Genomic DNA, 6,489 nt, shown 5'->3' with positions numbered 1-6,489 from the left:
ATACAATTCTATGGAAATCACAATGAGTAATTGATTTCAAGCATATGGATTGTTTAGCAAACAGACTGCAGAACTCACAACACATGTCGAACTATTTCATGAACTATTGTATACAAATGATGAGTTAAGGACCAGAGACTCCTGGAACCAGAGCTGCCTATCTTGAAAATGCTTGCTTTATTGTCTCCTGCTGAGATTTCTGTCAGCCTTATGTCTCTGTATGTCTTTTGTTGTTCTCTGAGCCAATCCTCTCTTGTGTTCACTTCAGTAAGGTGGAAGATACTGCCCAGGAGTGGCATCTGGTGGGGCTGGCCGTGCTCCAGCTGATCTATGAAGCTGTTCACAGGAAAGATGGATTCAGTTCTTCTCTGGACATGCAGCTGGAATCACAGGGCTCATCCATCACCTCAGCTGCCAAAGGTTTCACAGGTACCTGCCCTGCTGGCACTGTGTAAGCTATGTTCTCCCCTTGCTCCAGCTGCCCTACTGTGTGACATTTTGACTTGTATACACTTAAGGATCAGGAGAGTGTCTGTCTCAGAGGTGACATGAGGGAATGGAGAGGTAGAAGAACCAGAAGAAATGCTTGAAAGAGGACCTTGCAAAAATGGGAAGTCATGCAGAGTCTAGTAGCATCCTGAGGATACACTTGTCTCTGTTCTCATCATACTGAGTTTATGGGCATGTACCACATTACCTTTTCTTTTATGTAGGTTCTGAGGCTTCTGACAGTCTTGGAGTTAACTGCAAGATGACAAGCTGGGTGTGTCATTCCTTTAGTTTACATCATACTATATTTGTTCTTTGTGTCCTGTGTATGATATGTCAAGTGTGATATATGTGGATGTTAGTATGCATGTATGTGTATTTGTGTATGTGTGTTTAGACCCAACGTTGATGTTTTGTGTCTTTCCTTAATTGCTTTACACATTTATGTTTTAAATTTATTTATTTTTATTTAATGTGTATGGGTATTTTACCCATATGCAAACATGTGTACAATATGAGTGTCTGATGTCTGAGGTCAGAAGAGGACATTGGACCCCTGAAACTGGAGTTACAGATGGTTGTAGGCCCCATATAGGTTCTGGGAACTGGACTTGGTCTTCTGCAAACAGAACTCTTAACTCTTGTGTTATCTCTCCAGCTTCTTCCAGCCTTACTTTCAGAGACCAGGTCGTCAATTCATCTAGACTGTCTGTCCAGTGGGCTTCATGGGTCCACATGTCTCTGTTCCTTTAATACCGAGTTTATAGGCACTTACTACCACCCTTACCTTTTATGTGGGCTCTAGGGCATTAGAACTCAGGCTCTCAAATGTCAAATGGCAGACATTTCCTGACTGATCCACCCCCCTAGCCCAGGCAGTCATTCTTAAAGCCTAAGGATATTGAGCTCAACTTCAGAACTTGCTGAAGGCTGTGGCTGCCATTGGAAACAGGCACACATAGCCTAAGTCCTTCTTGCTGTGTGATTCGTTCCCGCAGCCTGAACACTTGCTAGGGTACTTTGCTGGCTTGCTTCCTGCCTGACCTTCACACTCCTGTCCGTTATGTTGATAAAGCTACCCCTGCCTCCTCACTATTCTTTCTTGATTCCCACCCTGTAGCCATAGAGATTTCTGAAAAGTTGCTTACTTCCTTCTTGTGGTTTTCTGGCTAACAAGCCGTTTCCATTTGAATGGGGCAAAAGATGCCCTGCTTTTAGTGTCTGAGGAGATGGTTCAGTGGGTAAAGCACTTGGTAAGGGAGTATGAAGGCCTGAATTCAGATCCCAAGCACTCACCCAGGCACAGTGGTATATCTGTAATGCCAGTGTTTGGGCTGGGGGTGCAGGACACGGGGAGGAGAGTTAGATGGATCCAGGGACTTTCTAGCCAGGTACCCTATCCAAACCAACAATTCTGGATTCATTGAGAGACCCTGCTTCAAAAAAATTAAGGTAGAGAGTGTTTGAGTAAGACTCTGATGTCAACCTCTGTCCATTGAATACATGTAGACCCACATGCCTATACACACAAAGACATATGTATAATATGAACATGTATACATACACACACAGACATATAGACACACAATGCCCTCACTCTAACATTAAGTGGAAGCCAATTCATGGCTGTGGAGTGGCTGGATGGTTGGTTACATGAGTAACTGATAAAACACTTATCCCAAATATGTTTCAGTGCTAAATTGTGCACAATGAAATTATTGTTCTAGAATGATTCCCTGCACTGGCCCCTCCCCAGCCCTGTGTCAGAGCCCCAACGTTTTTAAGAGTTTATAGTTCATAATTCTGCTTCATCATGACTTAGCAGGACACTTTACATCCTGTGCCCCCTCCGCATGCCCAGCATGGCTTGGCACAGACCTGGGCACTAGCCACCCTCTCAAGGACATTTTCTTGTTATTCTGTCAGCCCCTCAGGAACCCGTACACACCATGGGAGAAGAGACACAATAATACCAAGATTGAATTTCCCTCCAGCCTGGAGGAACCTGAGGATTAAAGTCAGACTTAATTTGATTTTAGGTTAATAACATATTGTGACATTTACTGTGCTCCTGGACCACTGGAGACCGACTCTCACCTGTGTGCCGCTGCATGCATGGCACTGTCTTACACAGGTGCCCAGACTGGCCATTGCTTCTGCTCAGCTCAGAGCAATTCAGACTGTCCAGCTGTGCCCTCTCCACCCAGTCCTGTGTCCGAGAGGCTACAAACCCCTAGGGGGCACCAACTCTAATTTCAAAAATTGCTGTTTTCTACTAGCCTTGAGTGGGGAGAGAACTGGAGAGGCCAGACCAGGAAGGATGGGTGAGTGTATTTCACCATTGGGCTTCTGTTTACAATCCCATCCATTTTCCTGCAAATGACACAATTCCACTTGTCTTTGTTGCTGAATAAAACTGCTTTCTGTATTTACATGGCGTTCCCTTTATTATCTGTTGATAGATACCCAGGCTGCATCCATCACCTAGCTATTGTAGCACTAAAATAGATACCGTAGCAGCAACTTCAAGAGTGAGTCCCTCCAGAGACCGGGCGCTTCCAGTTGCAAGGCTCTAGTTTCTTCCTTAAGAATTGAATCTGGAAGGTACCTGTTAGAATTACATGTAAGCCAGTGTCTAGTGGTAGAAGTTAGCTGTAGTTAATGGGAAATCAAAGGGCTTTCATTGCTTCACTAAAACAAAACACTCAGAAAGCGCTGAATTCAAGTGTGACTGGATCTAGGTTTTCAAAGTCTGTGGGTGTCTGCCATACCTTTTATTTTAGCTTTCCTCTGTACTGACCTTGGTGTTGGGGAGATTCCCCAACGTTGAGCATCAACTTGGTTGACTATGATGGCAAATTAATGGCTACCAACTTGGTGACCTCTGGACAATGTATTTTTTTTCATAGTTCCAGAAAAAGCCTTTGTTAGGCCCTTGCGGGGCTGACTTGAACCATGTGCTGATACCTAGAAGCTAGCTATGCCTTGGGCTAGCTTCTCCAGAACCATGTGGCAAAGGGCAGGGGAGGAGCCTGTCAAAGGGTAGGGATTATGGAACGGACAGAACTCTGACCAACAAATCTACAGTTCTTAAGGGATCAATCCCAACCTTCCTCCCCTTTCCATCTCCTGCCATTCATCCCTGTGGCCTTTGAGAAGGATAGATGGGTGTTTCCATCTTATCAGGGTTATTGACTACCTGTCAGAGCCCCTCATAGCTCTGACACTGGAAATTTAATTACAAGAATTTCATTATACACAGTATTTTGGAGCCTCCTGGAGCACCCATCTTCTATGCTCCCCCCTTTTCCTTTACCCCATTCCCTGCAGCTTTTTTTCTGTTCTCTTGTGTGTGAGAGATGAGCTGTCTCCTGTGTGGCGACCTTTAGCTGACCAGGGCGCACTGAGTTAGAGTTCATTTTAGCTAACCTCCAAACCTGTAATTCCTGAAGTCCCTAGTGAATCTCTGAATAAGGTTGCTTCTGACCCATCCAACCCTCTAGAGTCCAAGTGATTCTTGCTTCTTCAGTGCTTGCAGGATGAGGCTCTTGTGTAGGCCCTTTAGAGAGAAGGATCACATGTGCTGTCTCTAGACAGCTACATAAAGATACATTCATAAGGACACACTCTTCAATACAGAAAATACTATGTGCCCCACCTCCAGGTCTATTGCCTCCTCCTGGGGGGACAGGGATATGAGATATGACTACAATACATGACATAGAAGTATGAGATTAAAAGAAAAATCCAGAAAATATCCTAGTGCCATGATGTAAACACCTTTTGACAACAAATCACTTAAAATAGTTGTGTGTGTGTGTGTGACATCAGACACATGCCTGGTCCCAAGTAGACCCAGAGGACCCAAGTAGAGCCCAAAAAGGACCAGCCTAGATAATGGGGCAGGGTATATTTGGGGTTGGAGGGGGCACACTAAATCAGAGTGCTGTCCATGATGTGAGGCTGAGAAAAAATGGTCGTGGTAAGACTGTACAGGGGCTAACTGTGCACAGGAAGGTCTCTGTTGAGTAACATTGTATTAAACTATACCCCGGGACTGAGCTCTGTGGTTCCTTCTGAAAAGAAGGAACTGGAGTTAGGAGTCTACGATGTATGTGATACTGGTCAACTGTCACAGAGCAGTTTAAACTCACTGAAAATCTGGCTCTGGAATTGGTGTTGGCCTCTTCATTTCAGACCCAAGCATGTATATCTCAAAGGGTCTTCTAAGGGAGGACCCCTTGTCTGGGGATGTCAGGGGTGCAGTATCTTTCTGACAGAGAGAGGAGAGCAGCACAGCAGCCCAACTGTATCCTTGAGAACAGCTGGGTGAGCCATCCTCCACAGAGGGTACTGCTGTTTATCCCATCAAGTAAAAATGCCTCAGTGGAAACTCAAACGTGGAGAGAACACGCAGCCACTCAGTTGGGAATGGCTGACTCCCTCAGTTTCCCCAGTCTGTTTCTTTTGGACATTGTGATTTGATGATGTCACTTTTCTGCAATTTGTGCTTTTACTTGGAAGCCACACCTGAGAGAACACACCCTGCCTGGGACCCTCTTTGGTGGCCAGAGTCTCCCACTGGGTCCTTTGTTTTGAGGGCTTTGGCAGTCTTGTTTCTGCAGGGGGTTGTAGGAGTCTGATCTGACACTTGGCTGTTTGTCTCCTGCGGACTTGCTGAGTCTTCCCTCTCTGACTTGAAGAGGCAAAGCACAGCTGTCATGCATGATTTTCCACTTGGAACAATAGGAAGGAAACTCACTTTTTTTTTATGTGTCTTCACAATGCTGTTAGCTTTTTAAAGAGTTTTATGCAAATGTTATTCTTAGTTTTGTGTATATTCGTATGTCTTTGTGTGGGTACATGTACACATAAGTGAAAGCCAGAGAGGGCTTTAGATCCCTGGAACTAGAGTTAACATACTTTTGTGAGCTGCATGTTGTGTCTGCTGGGGACAAAACCAGGCTTTCTGCAAGAACAGTATACTTTCTGAACCACCAAGCCGTCTTTCCATTTCCATACATTACTAATTATAAAATATAATAACAAAAGTATGAAAGTTTGATAATAATGATGTTCCAAATTCAAATTTCCCTGGGATTGTTCATGCATCCATCTTTTTGTCAGGGATTTAAGACAGCTGTTGGAGTGGCCCTGCCTGTGTTGCAATAAGAGACACCCGAACCCTAAGAGAGAGACCTATCAGATATGTGTGTTTTCTTTCCACCGTAGCTCTAATGGAATACTCTGAAGAGCAGAGCAGTTCAGTTTTGAAGAATCACTTAGGATAAAGTCCTGAGTGAATGTGTATTTTTGACATAGGCATGGCCTTCTCAAATACTCCAGTGCTTCAGACCTGCAAGAGTGGTAATGCCTTCCCCAAGTGAGGCTTAGAGCCTCCTCTTAAAGTCTTAAAGCCTTCCTCACGTTCACGTGCAAATGTTTATGAATGACTGATCAGTGTGTGCAAGAACTCCAGCTTTCTACCTTAGGATGATTGCAACCTGACACCACTGACCTACAGAGACCACCTACTGAGACTAACTCCGCCCTCTCCCCCTCCTCTTTCTCCACCTCCTCCTCCAGCTGCATCCATCAGTGAGCCCAGCTTGCCCAGCCCAGCTTCTCTATGTGTGTGTGTGTTTCTCTCTTTCTATCTGTGTAGCTGTATGTGTTTTTAATTTCCTCTTTGCCCCTGTCTGGTTTCCAGAGCCAAGCCCAGGCAGCAGCATCCCGTCTAGAAGCTCTGTCAGTCTGTGGGGCCTTGAGACACATTTGAGCATCCACAGCAGGTAGAAGTAAGGAATGGATGGACAAGTATGGTGGATCCTACCATACCGGGCCCACCAGACCGGGCCTGGTGGTAGCTTCTGTTTTTATTTCTTGAATAAGTAAAACAATATGATTCCTCAAGGCTTTTCCAAATGTCCTCAGTGTTATAGAGAAGAGGTCAGCTCAGGAACTTTGGAAAATTCCACCAGACTCCTTTCCTCTTGGAAA

General features: G+C 44.9%; 1 long non-coding RNA gene across 1 annotated transcript in view; it reads left to right on the top strand.

Moving 5' to 3' along the window:
* Positions 1-274: 274 nt before the first annotated feature.
* The window catches only part of LOC116100901, a 32,501-nt gene continuing 26,286 nt past the window's right edge, over positions 275-6,489 (top strand). Inside the window, exon 1 of the long non-coding RNA XR_004122725.1 lies at positions 275-429. This is a non-coding gene — a long non-coding RNA (uncharacterized LOC116100901). The remainder of the gene's footprint in view (positions 430-6,489) is intronic.

This window comes from Mastomys coucha, unplaced genomic scaffold (assembly GCF_008632895.1).
Source record: "Mastomys coucha isolate ucsf_1 unplaced genomic scaffold, UCSF_Mcou_1 pScaffold21, whole genome shotgun sequence".
Taxonomy (NCBI): domain Eukaryota; kingdom Metazoa; phylum Chordata; class Mammalia; order Rodentia; family Muridae; genus Mastomys; species Mastomys coucha.
The sequence above is the reverse complement of the archived record's forward strand: the minus strand, read 5'-3'. Positions and strand labels throughout refer to the sequence as shown.